Consider the following 16,739-nt stretch of genomic DNA (forward strand, 5'->3'; position numbering starts at 1 on the left):
AGAATGGAGAAAGACATGGTTTAGTCATGACACCAGACTTGTTAGTATTGCACATAATAAACATTCCTATCATTATTTTATTATTACTGCTATTATTAAAATTAAAATTATTTTAATTGTTAACGTTATTCATTTAAATCCCTGTATAAGTTAATTATCTTTGAAGGAGCCACAAATTTTTCTTGAATTCATGTCCTATAATAATTAGGAACCAATATTTCACAATTGAATCATAATGGAAAGAACATAATAATTGACAAAAAATCATACATCTTCTTGTTCCAAGGTGGCATACTATAGAAAGTCATATATAACTATGAATATTTGACCTCTGGATGTTTTCTGGAAGAAGAGAATTTTAGAAGAATTGCCCAGGTAAATTTATTGTAAGGTTTAATAGAATAGAAGGGAGAAAATAAAAATGCCAAACATAATGTGAGGACTATAATAGTTTGGCATGCAGTAAATACATCAGTTATTATTTCTATGATTATTATTATTTTAATATCTAATCTTATTCATTAAATTTCTTGAATAGTTTAATAATTTTTCCAGCAATTTGTATCACTTATAACCCATTACATATAATAATTTTAAAACAATCTTGCCATAGTTTAATAAAAAATATAATATTCAAACTCACAAATGATTATGAATATTAGACCTCTGGATGTTTCTAGTAAAAAGGACATTTTACAAAGAGAATTTGCTTAGGTTAATTTATTATACTGTGAGCAGGAAAGTTGAGCAGAAATTTAAGCATGAAACGACTTCTCCCATGATTGTGTTCTTAAGAATGTAGTATTTGAATTTAAATTGAATTGGCAAAAACAACCACAGTCACCTACAAAGGTTTTTCTTTATAACTAAAATTAGATTTCTTTATAAAAAATAAGCTCTAGTCAACAAATGTTTAGAAAAACTTATCAAACTAAATATTTCTTCTTTTTGTCAAATAAGTGGAAAATAAATAGTTTGGAAGACTCCTAGAACTCTTGCCTCCAGTTAAAAGTACTAACATTCTTATTACATTTTATGTTTTTTCCTTTTATAGTTACTCTAGAAATGAATTATTAAATATTCACTACTGTTTGCATTACTTACATCTTGATTTGAATAACAATTGCCATGTATGATCTTCTTGATGTTTTGTCTGTAATTATATTTTCTCATGTAAGACAAAAGTGCAAATAAAAGACAGAAGAAACTTCATTGTGGTTTAAATGTTTCAAATGTCAGAACCATGAAGATGCCAATTATCAGCAGAATTTCAAGTTTTTCTAGCTCCAGTGTAAACGAGAACTCTGGAAACTAGTAAATAGAGAAAAATTATAAAATCTAGACAATTTTTACCAGTAATTTGGAAAACAAAGTTTTATGCTAATAACAGTAGGTATTTATTTTAAATTACTCTAGGTAATCCAGTGTTCTTAACTACAGGAAATTAGTTTTCAGTAATTAATATAGCTTTAAGCATATTAACTCCTTGTTAAGGAGTTCTTTCTAAAACTATCGCATATTCAAATTCCTAATCTAGATAGTTTTTTGAGTTAACTCAAAGGAAACTTTCAGAGCAAATAAGAGGATATGGCATTAAGAATGAAATACTGTTATTTAAGTACATGTGCACGTGTGTGTATTGATATATACATATATTTAGATGCACACATTCTGATTCTGAGTGTTAACAATGTGTTGGCCATTTATTTTATTTTACTAGAGAATTTATGATTTCAAAGGAACTAGTGCTTTAGAAAGAAGTGATTAACAAGACAAGGGTCAGAAAATATGCCTCATAATATGCACAACTTCAGTGCTGGTTTTGTCTTCTCTAAGCCTGGTGGTCTAAAAATAGTACTTACAGGGAATCTAGTACATATTTACTCAAAGACTGATTCATAGATCAGCAGCATAGTATAAACTACAACGCAGAACCCCAGACCCTACTCCAAAACTACTGAATCAAAATCTGCTTTCTAAAAGATCCCAGGTGAACCATATACATGTCTTGGTGTTTCAACCAATTTAGTTGAAACAATAGTTCAAAAAGTAAAGGGGTACAAGAGTTAAGGTTGAAAATCAGGAGAACATCATGGAAGGCCTTATCTGGCATGTATAAAGATGCAAATATGAGAAATCCCGACTAATTGGACTTTCACAATGTTAATTTTGCAAAGTCAAGGTGGCATACAAGGATGATAACTTCAGGAAATTAGTTAAGATTCACTGAAATTATTTTGGCTTATTTTTCAAGGTCACACATAGAAAATGGGTACAGATGTTCCAGGCATTGCATCAAGATGTATCATATCTTCCCATTAATCTTTCCTAAGAGTAAGAAATTTTTCCAAGAAACCCTTCAAAAGACACCCAAAGTCTCTCATTTGCCAGAACTGAGTCACGTGCCTATCCATAACATAACTAGTAGCTACGGGAAAAGAGATTACTATAATTGGTTTAGATAATCACATACCAATCAGCATCAGCCTCAGAAACTCAACTAGAGTTTCTTCAGAGTCATACAGAGTCATGTTGAAAACTTGAAAAATAGGTGTTTTGTTGGGATAGAAGAAGGCATGATAAAGGTGCTAAGCACAACAAAGATATGATTAACTCTGTTTATAAAAAATAGGGTAGAACATATATAGTGAGTGCAAGACAGAGAAAATAATATTAAGAGGCTTGTTTAAGTGAGAAAAGTCTATGAGTTCAATCCAAGGCGGTTGTGCAAATAGAGAAAAGGGGACAAATTTGAGGGATGTAATATTGAGAAGTAGATTCAAAAGGATCTAGTAACCTAGTGATTGAGTGGATATGGAAAGTGAAATGATGAGAAGGGATCTAAGAGGATTCATATTATTCTTGGCTACACAGTTTGACTATTTCCTCAAGTGCAGATATTATGACTATTTTGTTTACTAGACAATACTGAATGTCTGGCACAGTGAGATATACAATCTAGTTGATCAATAAATATTTGTTAAAGTAACAAATAAATATGGCATTAGCTGAAATCATTATTCAGATGGAGTAGAAGATCTTAGGATGAAGTGATATGCCTGTGAATCTGTGCAATGATGTTGTTCAGTGGACAATTAAAAATTCAGGTCTTGGCCAGGTGCAGTGGCTCACACCTGTCTCAGCACCTTGGGAAGCTGAAGTGAGCAAATCACTTGAGGTCAGGAGTTTGAGACCAGTTTGACCAACATGGTGAAACTCCATCTCTACTGAAAATATAAAATTAACCTGGCATAGTGTTGGGAGCCTGTAATCCCAGCTACTCGGGAGGCTGAGGCACGAGAATTGCTTGAACCCTGGAGGCAGAGTGTGCAGTGAACTGAGATCACATCACTACGCTCAAGCCGGAATGACAAAGCAAGACTCCATCTCTAAATAAATAAATAAAAAAAAATAAAAATACAGGTCTCTACCATGGTCACCCTGGTGTGCAACAGAACATGAGAATGTGTCCCTCTTATCTAATTGTGACTTTGCAGCTATTGAACAACCTCTCTTCATCTTCCATTCTCCCTTCCCCTCCCCAGTCTCTGATAACCACTCTTTTATTCTTTGCTTAACAGTAAAGTATTGTATATCACCAAATAGCTAGAAGACGTGCTTTTGTATATCCTCACTGCAAAGAAATTGTAAATGCATCAGCTGATGGGTATGTTAACTCTCCTTATTTATTACACAACAAATATATGTATTGAAACATCAAATTATATCCCTTAAATATGTACAATTACAATGTGTCAACTAAACCAAAACCAGGTAATGGGGGGGATGTTTAAACTGAAGACAAAATATATGCCTAGAAAATGCCTAGCTCTTTCTTCTTTACATCCTCTGTCTTTTCCTGTATCTTTCTTTCTATCCTAGTCTTTCTGATAGGCATACTTTTCTACTGTACTGACAGTGGAAGTCAGGATATTTCAAGTTAGCTTAGGGGAAAAATCAGTCTCTGAATTTCATGATCCCAGACTCACAAACTTTGCATGCCTTTTCAAGATAACCATGTTGTCTCCTGTGAGAATAAGATAATAAGTCAGGCATGTTCCCAGAAATAAGACTTATTTCTGAATCATATTATAGGATGACCTAACACTGTATTTTCTTAGAATTCTGCATTTTTTACATTGTTTCTTATTTCTGGAATGATCTTACTGCATTTGTCTTCCTATTTAATTTCTACTCAACCTTGAAGTTTTCAAATGTGTCATCTCAATTTCATGTGGAAACTTTTGTTAGGTATATTAAATCCTGTGTATTATATATTATATAACCCCAAATTGTGCTAGTTACTGGAATTAAAAAATAAGATATAATCTTTGTGTCCTAAAAATTTACCATATTTGTTAGTATGGATAGCAAAGAATCTTAATACAAGGAACATGGACAGAATCATAGATAGGCATTAGATTTTATAAGAGCCAAATGGCTGCCACTCAGACTTTGTAGGGGGAACTAAATAAGATCAAAAAAAATTCTAAAATAAAGTGACTTAAAATGGTGATACAATTCTAAGAAAACATGTGAGGAGTAGGGGCAATCAAGGAAATTGCAAATGCAAGCACATGATGAAAACACATGTGCAGGGTAGGGATATGAAGATTGAGGGTATGTTATGGAACCTCAGGCATGTTATTTTTCTGTATATAAACGTGAGGGTTAATACAAAGGACTGACAGAAGCTGGAAGTGGAAGTAAGCATAGTCCAGTTTTTCAAGGACATGGCATGCCAGGTCAGTTTGCTTGGAATTTATCATGTAGGGAATGAGAATTTTTTTTCAGTCTTCCATTTTCCTTCCTATTCCATCAGGTTGATATCCAAACCTTTCTGATATCTTTTCTAAAATGTCACATGTGTAACACTGTTAGAACACTAATTTTTGTGCTCATTTCTCCCTAATACGTGTGGATGTTTTGTCTGAATCATTTCACTTTATTTGTATAACATAGTGCCTACATATAACAGAACTTTAAGAAATTTTTTTGTGTACCTTTCTTAGTGTATTACTAAGTGTACTTCTATAGAACTACATTTTAATGCTTAATATCTGCTTGCCACATTACCAGATTGTTAGGCTGTTAGAGACAAGACTTGTGATTTGTAATAATAGGATTCTTTGTTCAATGATTATATATATATATATGCACACACATACATACACGCATGTATTCCTCAATAAATGTATAGCATGAATTAAAGACAAATGGTGCAGAGAACCAACTCTGTTTTTAAAAAGTTTTATTACACCAAGAGAAAAGCTTCATTTCCAATATCTTATATACTTATGGTGTAATTAGCTATATTTTTTCTGACTTGGAATAAAAGATAAAATAATGCAATAGCACCTTGATATCAGCTTTATTAACATTTTTATAAACACTTTAAAGATCCTCCTCATACTCTAAAGGAATTAAAGTAAAAATAAATGACCACTATCACTTGCTTGAGTAATTTTGATATCATTTAATAGCCCATCTGCATAGATTTATGTTACAGAATCTATTGACCTAATACAGACATTAGGTTAACCTTCAGGTAGACTTCATAGAAAGAGCCATTAAGCATGCATGGATGGTTAAAACAGGTATACAAGCAAAGTTTATAAACCAGCACGAATGAGAAGCACCCAACCTATTAAACGGATCTCTTTCACCATCTCATCCAGCTAGCAAATACTTAATAAATTATAATCTGTGTTTTAAAATACTTTACTCAATAATTTTGCAGAACATTGCACAGGCAATAGCCCTGTCAGACTATCTAAAGACTCCTGGAAAGTGTTAATTGACAGGAATCTATGCAGTTGGGAGTCTAGTCTTGAATACTGCATGGACTAGTTCTTGACCTAGCACTATATAGCCCAGAACAAAGTAAAATATCAAATTATCTTAAAGCCTATTAAGTTTAGGAAGGACTTGACAGTAGAGTTTAACATATCAAAAAAAAAAAAAAAAAAAAAAAAAAACACTGTGAAGTTATATTCTGCTTTAATCTACATTGCATAAAACTCACAAACAATAGTTTAGTGGGAAAAGAAATTGCATTTTAGGCAAAGACAGTCTTTGGTTTGAATCCTTGTTCTGTGGTTTATTATTTGGGTAATGTTAGGTATATAATTTAACATCCTTATATCTTTTCTTCAAGTTTAGTTAATAATTTTTATCTTGAAGTATTGTTGTAAGAGTTTAAAATAGTAAATAAAAGGTAAGAGAGAGGTAAAATTAGGTGCAGTGCCAAAAATATGCATGTGACCAATGATAGATTTGTAATTATATATAAACTTAGTGCCTTGGCTAACTTGGATTTATTTTTTGAGTAGGAAAATCAGCAGCATGTAACATACATGGAGTTCCTACTTCTCACCACTGCTTTGTTTCCAACTAGCTGAGATTCCTTGAGAAAGTCATTTACTTTCTTTATAACTTCGGTTTCTATGCTGGAATACTGTAAGAAGAAAAATGAGAGAAAATATATATTTTGCTCAAAATGATTTACTAGGTTTTTGTTGTTTAACTGCTCAATAATAACAATAGAACACACTTACTTGGCACTTAGGTGTTAGGCACTTTTCTAAGTATTTTATATATGATTGATGAATTTAATCCTCAAAAAGCTTATATGAGGAAAGTACTGTGAATATCCACATATTAGATTTGTAGAAACAATTTACATGAAGCTAAGTAAATGTCCATTGTCACAAAGTCAGTGCTGGAACCAGCATTCCAGTTCAAACTCTGAGGTCCATGTCTTCACCAATACACTGCACTGCCTTTTAAGTGTGCTTTGTTTCCGTAATGAATTTTAAGTCTTAGTGTACTTTTTAGTATAAATTCCCAAATTGAGGATTATAATTCCTGTCAAAAAATTTGTGTTTAAAATTTTTTACTTACATTACATTTTAAGAGTCATTCTAGGGTAATTTCAATACTGATATTATTCATTCTATTTGTCAAAATATGAAATGAACAATGTCAGATTAAATTTTTAAATGAATGTATAGTTTAAGACCGGATGGATTCACAGCCGAATTCTACCAGAGGTACAAGGAGGAACTGGTACCATTCCTTCTGAAACTATTCCAATCAACAGAAAAAGAGGGAATCCTCCCTTACACATTTTATGAAGCCAGCATCGTCCTGATACCAAAGCCTGGCAGAGACATAACCAAAAAAGAGAATTTCAGACCAATATCCTTGATGAACATTGATGCAAAAATCCTCAATAAAACACTGGCAAACCGAATCCAGCAGCACATCAAAAAGCTTATCCACCATAATCAAGTGGGCTTCATCCCTGGGATGCAAGGCTGGTTCAACATATGCAAATCAATAAATGTAATCCAGCATATAAACAGAACCAAAGACAAAAACCACATGATTATCTCAATAGATGCAGAAAAGGCCTTTGACAAAATTCAACAACATTTCATGCTAAAAACTCTCAATAAATTAGGTATTGATGGGACGTATCTCAAAATAATAAGAGCTATCTATGACAAACCCACAGCCAATATCATACTGAATGGGCAAAAACTGGAAGCATTCCCTCTGAAAACTGGCACAAGACAGGGATGCCCTCTCTCACTGCTCCTATTCGACATAGTGCTGGAAATTCTGGCCAGAGCAATCAGGCAGGAGAAGGAAATAAAGGGTATTCAATTAGGAAAAGAGGAAGTCAAATTGTCCCTGTTTGCAGATGACATGATTGTATATCTAGAAAACCCCACTGTCTCAGCCCAAAATCTCCTTAAGCTGATTAGCAACTTCAGCAAAGTCTCAGGATACAAAATCAATCTACAAAAATCACAAGCATTCTTGTACACCAATCACAGACAAACAGAGAGCCAAACCATGAGTGAACTCCCATTCACAATTGCTTCAAAGAGAATAAAATACCTAGGAATCCAACTTACAAGGGATGTGAAGGACCTCTTCAAGGAGAACTACAAACCACTGCTCAATGAAATAAAAGAGGATACAAACAAATGGAAGAACATTCCATGCTCATGGGTTGGAAGAATCAATATCGTGAAAATGGCCATACTGCCCAAGGTAATTTATAGATTCAATGCCATCCCCATCAAGCTACCAATGACTTTCTTCACAAAATTGGAAAAAACTACTTTAAAGTTCATATGGAACCAAAAAAGAGCCCGCATCGCCAAGTCAATCCTAAGCCAAAAGAACAAAGCTGGAGGCATCACGCTACCTGACTTCAAACTATACTACAAGGCTACAGTAACCAAAACAGCATGGTACTGGTACCACAACAGAGACATAGATCAATGGAACAGAACAGAGCCCTCAGAAATAATGCCACATATCTACAAGTATCTGATCTTTGACAAACCTGACAAAAACAAGAAATGGGGAAAGGATTCCCTATTTAATAAATGGTGCTGGGAAAACTGGCTAGCCATATGTAGAAAGCTGAAACTGGATCCCTTCCTTACACCTTATACAAAAATTAATTCAAGATGGATTAAAGACTTACATGTTAGACCTAAAACCATTAAAATCCTACAAGAAAACCTAGGCAATACCATTCAGGACATAGGCGTGGGCAGGGACTTCATGTCTAAAACACCAAAAGCAATGGCAACAAAAGCCAAAATTGACAAATGGGATCTAATTCAACTAAAGAGCTTCTGCACAGCAAAAGAAACTACCATCAGAGTGAACAGGCAACCTACAGAATGGGAGAAAATTTTTGCAACCTACTCATCTGACAAACGGCTAATATCCAGAATCTCCAATGAACTCAAACAAATTTACAAGAAAAAAACAAACAACCCCATCAACAAGTGGGCAAAGGACATGAACAGACACTTATCAAAAGGAGACATTTATGCAGCAAAAAAACACATGAAAAAATGCTCATCATCACTGGCCATCAGAGAAATGCAAATCAAAACCACAGTGAGATACCATCTCACACCAGTTAGAATGGCCATCATTAAAAAATCAGGAAACAACAGGTGCTGGAGAGGATGTGGAGAAATAGGAACACTTTTACACTGTTGGTGGGACTGTAAATTAGTTCAACCATTGTGGAAGTCAGTGTGGCGATTCCTCAAGGATCTAGAACTAGAAATACCATTTGACCCAGCCATCCCATTACTGGGTATATACCCAAAGGACTATAAATCATGCTGCTATAAAGACACATGCACACGTATGTTTGTTGTGGCACTATTCACAATAGCAAAGACTTGGAACCAACCCAAATGTCCAACAACAATAGACTGGATTAAGAAAATGTGGCACATATACACCATGGAATACTATGCAGCCATAAAAAATGATGAGTTCATGTCCTTTGTAGGGACATGGATGAAACTGGAAAACATCATTCTCAGTAAACTATCGCAAGGACAAAAAACCAAACACCGCATGTTCTCACTCATAGGTGGGAATTGAACAATGAGAACTCATGGACACAGGAAGGGGAACATCACACTCCGGGGACTGTTGTGGGGTTGGGGGAGGGGGGAGGGACAGCATTGGGAGATATACCTAATGCTAAATGACGAGTTAATGGGTGCAGGAAATCAACATGGCACATGGATACATATGTAACAAACCTGCACATTGTGCACATGTACCCTAAAACCTAAAGTATAATAATAAAAATAAAAATAAATAATAATAATAATAATGAAGAATTATACATACACTTTTAAATCTGATTTCCAGTAAACTTTAAATTTGTAAAGTCATAAAAGTATGGATTCTTAACAATGAACACAAAGTCATTTATAGGATTGGCAAAGTTTTCATTTACAGAACAGATATCATTCTACATTTGCAAAATGATTTTTTTTCATACAACACTTAGACATCTAACTCTAGTGCTTGTCTTCTGCCTGAAAGTAAATAGTTTAATTACTGATAAACCATAAAACAATGGAGTCTTACCATAAAACAATGGAGTCTTACTTTTGGCAATTTTACTCATAAAAATTCTGTATCATCTCAGTGAACAACATTGCAACTTACATCTTTTATGAGAATCAAATAAAATGTATTAGTAAATTAAAAGATAAAAAATACATATTTTAAAAACACCAAATCTAATGAATGATAATGAAAGTAGGTTATGATAGAATTGTAATAAACCACCATTTTTAAGTACCTATTATCCTTTATATTCTTTAATTTTTGCTTCTTCTCCTATAAATATCCACATGGATGAAACAAAAGAGGCTAAATACAATTAACCCAGAAAAGAACAAGTGACCTAACAGGACCAATTGTCCTTATCTCCTCAGCAATGTTTATTTTTGTAAATTTTTCTTTGCAATTTTTTTTTTATTTCCAAAGGTTATTGGGGAACAGGTGGTGTTTGTTTACATGAGTAAGTTCTTTAGTGGGGATTTGTGAGATTTTGGTGCACCCATCACCACAGCAGTATACACTGCACTCTATTTGTAGTCTTTTATCCCTCACCCACTTCCCACCCTTTCCCAAGTCCCCAAAGTCCATTGTGTCATTCTTATGCCTTTGCATCCTCATAGCTTAGCTCTCACTTATGAGTGAAAACATATAATGTTTGTTTTTCATTCCTGAGTTACTTCACTTAGAATAATAGTCTCCAATCTGATCTAAGTTGCTGCAAATGCCATTAATTCATTCCTTTTTTATGGTTGTTTTTACTGTCCAGTATCTTCATCAGTACTTAATATTAAGCATCCATGTTTTGCTAATCCAGTGTGTATAAAATGGCATATCATTGTGCTTTTAATTTGTGTCTCCCTGGTTGCTAAAAGGTTAAACATCTATTCATATGTATATACATTATTTGGATTTTCTATTCTGTTAGAATTTTTGGAAATATTTCCAGTTAGAAACATTTCTTGGTTTCAAGTGTTTCAAATTTTGTTTCTTGGTCTTTTCTTATTATAAATAACTATCAATGTGGAGATACTTAGTTTATGTCGTTCCTTGAGCTCTGCCTGTATTTTACTAACATATTTTTCACTTCTTTTACATGTTCAGATTATTCAAATGTAAGCTTGTTAGTAAACTGTCTTAAAAGGTGGTCAATAATTAGATCCAAAACTTTATTTACACTTAAATCTTTAGTTTGAAATCAGAGACGACTACAGTCTTATGAAAGTTACCCCTAGGTCAGGCTGTGTCCACACCATACCACACTGATAATTATCTCATATATGTTAACTCAGAGTAAAATATTCATAATTGTCACTTCAAATTTTATGAATTGAGAAGCTGGCAAGTTGGAAGTGCTGTTTATAGAAATGAGGAGTTTGTAGTAGAAACAGCTTTTTATATTTTGGTGCAGGAAATACCAGGTTTGCTTTGGATGTGTTAAATAAGCTATGTGTATTAAATATCCAAGAAGTCCATATAACTCCCAGAGGAGATTTAATGAATTTGCTAGGAGTGTGTATGAGGAAGATAATATCATCGAAGTCTTAGCTTTCGGTCCTTTATTTCAGAATCCAACAAAGGAGAATGAGAATGAGTGGCTAGTAAGTAGGAAAGACTAAGCCAAATAAGATTTGAACTGAAGCTCAACCACTGGATTTGTCAATGTAAGTGGTATCTGTATTCTTGACAAGACCTGCTTTGTGGAGGAGTACGTAGAAGGTAACATAGGGGTGGATTTAGTAGAAAATAGGAATAATAAATGGACAGAGAGAAATAGTATAGGCCTGTTTCTCAAGGAGATTTCTCTCAAGGATGGGGAATAAGTGGGTCAGTAGCTAAACCAGAAGCTTGGTCAATGGCAAACACATTAAGATAGGAGCTATGTCAGTATGTTCCTTTGCTGAAAATGAATCAGGGGTGATCAATGACATAGGAGAGGGGAAAATTACTGAGGTGAAACCTGGAGAGTCAGAATTAGTCTATTAGTCTATATTAGTCTTATGAATATTTACGTAAGAACCTCAGCAGATCTTAGGAACACAGGAATTGAATAGAAGGAAAAAAATAAAATTTATTAACTTTCGTTTTTGCCGTATTTGTATATTTCCAAATAAATTTTGTTGATGCTAAACAAAGTGCCATATATACAAGCCACCAAACTGAAAAATGTTTTAAAAAACTAACTTTTTAATACTTTTAAGTTATTACATGTATTCTACTGGGATGATATTTTAACCTCTAATTTATCCACAAAGGGGTAAACATTGATTCTTTTGGGGGAGTGGAAAAATTATAGATAATAATTTGTTGTTCCAAAATGACCACAGTACATATATAGATATACAGCATCTCTGTGGTACTAAAATTTAATGAAATGTGGTAGTATTTAATAAAACCAAATCCTAAAAAGGCACCTAGCAGTCATCGTAATCAAAAAAATCTAAAAATTTCCTTTGGGTGGGGGCAATAATGAAAGAAAAACAATTGAACGACAGTGACATGTATTTTTTTTATTCACAGATATACATGGTACAGCATATAAAATATGTACATTAGTACATTGATAAAGTCAAAGAATAACATAAACCTTAGTTTAAATTGTCAAAACAACTAAATATGTATTACTCTTGACCTCAATCACTTAAAAAACACAGATGGCTTTGAAATGTAGAACATTTGCACCTGCTGGTGAAATGAAGCCTTCAATACACAGACTCAGTCTCTCAGCATCAGGGAATGCAAGACCACGATCTGAGAGGATAGAGATTTGGTCAGACTTTGAGTATATGTAAGACGAACCCTAGGCACGTGCCTTTCTGGTCTTCTGTGGTCACTTAACTCTGGCCATACTACTGCAAGTAAATCTCTTTTTTTTTTTTTTTTTTCAATATGCCCTGCTCCCAAAGATCGTTTGTTAAGTCTGCTGCAGTCCAGTTTACTTTGCCATCTGCCTTCTGGAAGCTGGACCCAACACTATAAACTATCCTTATATCAACCCAATGGAATAATATCCTGCCCTAAGCAAATTATTGATCTAGAAACAATGCAATACCAGCCACTTGAACTTTCATGTTACTTAGACCTAAAATGTCTTGCTCCCATGCTTCACTAACACACTTGATTCCTTTACACACTGGTGAAAATTACATTAAATTATGCCTCTGACCCACTCAGATTTAAATTCTTACCGAAATCCCCATTTATGCAATGATACAGAGCTCTCAGTATGCTTCAAATCCAGATTATAATTATCTGTGGCCGGACATAAACTGATGAGTAATTAAATTTCAGGAGTGAAACTTTCAAACCTATTTCTTTAATCATGTTTGCACACTTTGAATATTAGTCAGGCCATTCATAAGCATTCATTACTTGAATCTGAAAAAAGTCCATGCAAACTCATACTTTCACATTTGTTTACAGATACTAACTGTTTGCTTGCAATTTCAACAACATTGCAATCATTTTCTCCAAATTTTGTTTTTACATGCTTTTACTAATTCTTATTAGTACCCAAATACCCCCAAAAGAAGTTTTTCCTGAAATCAATCAGTTGTATTTGTTTTAGTGAAATAAATATATGTATTTTTAGGCATCTCAAATTAGTCACCTTGGACTTGTTGAAAACAGGTATCACACATAAATAATTAAGAAACTGAATATAAAGTTTCATATAATAAAGCTCTCAGCATGAGAAATAATATGAAAGTGTATACGTGTGAGAAAAAGATACCTCATTCTAATAAAGTAAAAACGTACAGAATAGATGGAAAATAAAGAATCAGATCAATAGTGTAGATAAAGAGAACTTCCATAAGATTGATAATATTTTCTTAAAAATAAAACTCAAATATAATATAGATAATATATGAATTAAATTTTGAATACTATCAAAGTGTAGCAAGTATTGATTTGAAATAATGTATTTAAACATTTAATAACTTGTCATTCGAGGTAAATTTGTTTTCAATCTCATTTTATATTTTAGCTCAGAAAAGATCTTTTCACTCAAACTCCAAAGGGGAAAGAAGTCCATGTTTTTAAATCTCAAATTTGCAGTAGTATTAAACCATGTAGAATATGAAACATGTGAAATTTGTCTGAATGTATAACTTTTTCATACTATATTCAGTTGAAATGAAGGCCATGTTAGGAATAGAACATATTCTACTTGTAATGATGAATAACTGGTGTTAACAGCAGCTACAGAGGCAGAGCCATTAGAGAGATGGATGAATGTATCAGTAAGTAGAGGCACATATATCTGCTAATGGGAAGGTCACGAAGCAAACATTAACAATCAAGAACATTAATACATTCTCCCACACCAATGCTTTCTCAATACTGACTTTTGACAGGTACAATCTGGCTCCCATATGTCTCTGGCTAAACCACAGGGACAGTTTTTGTTCAGAACACAAACATGCTTGCAAATTTGCCTTCAAGATGATAGAAACAACAGAGACAAAGTGTTTAGATTTTTTGTATTTTGTATACAGTGGAACACGTCTCTTCTCTGAATAGATGAATGAGGAGACTGGTCTATGAAGTAAAATAATGCCATGTTTTATTGTGCTTTGCAGATACTGTGTTTTTTACAAACTGAGGGTTTGTGGCAACCCTGTATCAAGCAGGTTTATTGGAGTCATTTTTTTCCAGAAAGATGTGTTAACTTTGTGTCTCTGTGTAACATATTGGTATATTTTATTATTATGTCTATTATAGTGATCTGTGATCAGCAATCTTTGTTACTAGCTTAATTTTATTGGTGACCCAAGAACTGTGTCCATATGAGACAGCAAAGTAATTAATAAATGTTGTGTTTGTCTGACTGCTCCACCGACCAGCCATTCTCCCATCTCTCTACCTCTCCTCAGGGCTCCCTGTTTCCTAAGACACAATAATATTGAACTGAGGCCAATTAGGAACCCTACAACAGACTCTAAGTGATCAAGTAAAAGGATGAATCATGTGTGTCTTGTTTTAAATAAAAAGCTAGAAATGTTTAAGCTTAGTGAGGAATGTATGGTGAACGCTATGACAGGTCAAAAGCCAGGCCTCTTTTGCCCGACAACGAAGTTGTGAATGTGAAGAAAAAGATCTTGAAGGAAATATAAAGTGCTACTTCAGTGAACACATGTATGATAAGAAAGTGAATCAGCTTTATTGCTGATATGGAGAAAGTTTTAGTGTTCTGGTTAGAAGATCAAACAAGCCACATTCCCATAAACCAAAGACTAATCCAAAGCAAGACCCTAACACCCTCTTCAATTCTATGAAGGCTGAGAGAGGTAAGTAAGTCAAAGAATAAAAGCTGGAAGCTAGCAGAAATTGGTGCATAAGGCTTAAGGAAAGAAGCTGTCTCCATAACACAGAAGTACAAGGTGAAGACGCGAGTGCTGATGGAAACGCTGCAGCAAGTTACCCATAACATCTAGCTAAGGTCACTGATAAAGGTTGCTACACTAAAAAATCATACTTTCCATGTAGATGAAAAAGTCTCCTGTTGGAAGAGGATGCTGTCTAGGACTTTTATAGCTAGAGAGGAGAAGTCAATGCCTGGCTTCAAAGCTTCAAAGTACATGCTGACTGTCTTCTTAGGGGCGAATGCAGCTGGTGACTTTAAGTTGAAATACATGCTCATTTATGATCCAGAAAATTCTAGGGCCTTTAGGAATCATGATAAATTCACTCTGCCTGTGCTCTAGAAATGGAAAGAAATGGAAAAATTCTCTAGAAATGGAAAGTAAAAAGTCTGTTTACAGCATGATTTATTTTATATTTTAAGCCCAAATGTTGAGACCTACTGCTCAGAAAAAAACAAAATTCTTTTGAAATGTTACTGCTCATTGACAATGCACTTGGTCATTTGAAGATCTCTTATGGAGATGTGCAAGGCAATTAGAGCTGTTCACATGCATGCTAACACAACCTCCATTCTGTAGCCTATGGACCAGGAAAAAATGTTTAACTTTTAAGTCTTATTATTTAAGAAATATATTTGGTAAAGCTATTAGCTTCCATAGATAGTGATCCTTCTGATGAATTTGGGAAAAGTACATTAAAAACTTTCTGGAAATGATTTGCCACTCTACGTGCCATTAAGAACATTCCTTGTTTTTGGGAAGAGGTCAAGATATCAACATTAACAAGCATTTGGAAAACATATATTCCAACCCTCATGGGTGACTGAGTGGTCCAAGACTTCAGTGTAGGAAGTATCTGCCCATGTAGTGAAAATAGCTAGAGAACTATAGTCAGATGTAGAGCCTGAAGATATGAGTGAAATGCTACAATCTTATGATAAAACTTGAATAGGCAAGGAGTTGCTTCCTATGCATAAGCAGATAAAGTAGTTTCTTGAAATGGAGTCAACTCCTGGTGAAGATGCTGTGAACATTGTTTAAAAGACAACAAAACATATAGAATATTACATAAACTTAGTTGATAAAGCAGCAGCAAAATTTGAGAGGATTGACTCCAATTTTGAAAGAAGTTCTATGGGTAAAATGCTAACAAACAGCATCTCATGCTCCAAAGAAATCTTTCTCTTTCATGAAAGGAAGAGTCAGTTGATACAGCAAAGTTAATTGTCTTATTTTAGGAAATTGTTTACAGCCCCCCAACTTTCATCAACAATTACCCTGATCATTCAGCAGCCATCAACACCTAGGCAAGACTCTTCACTAATGAAAAGAGTATGATACACTAAAGATTCAAATGACCATTAGTATTTTTTAGCAATGTAGAATTTTTAACAGGTATGTACAGTTTTTTAGACATAATACTATTGCAGACTTAACAGACCACAGCATAGTATAAATATACTTTTT

General features: G+C 33.9%; 1 long non-coding RNA gene across 1 annotated transcript; it reads left to right on the top strand.

The window, feature by feature from the left end:
• Positions 1–336: 336 nt before the first annotated feature.
• LOC134735827 (uncharacterized) lies at positions 337–11,570 on the top strand. The gene is made up of 3 exons (XR_010119355.1): positions 337–375; positions 3,582–3,667; positions 11,475–11,570. It is a non-coding gene; the product is annotated as an uncharacterized lncRNA (long non-coding RNA).
• The last annotated feature ends 5,169 nt before the right edge of the window (positions 11,571–16,739 follow it).

This window comes from Symphalangus syndactylus, chromosome 2, assembly GCF_028878055.3.
Source record: "Symphalangus syndactylus isolate Jambi chromosome 2, NHGRI_mSymSyn1-v2.1_pri, whole genome shotgun sequence".
Classification (NCBI taxonomy): Eukaryota; Metazoa; Chordata; class Mammalia; order Primates; family Hylobatidae; genus Symphalangus; species Symphalangus syndactylus.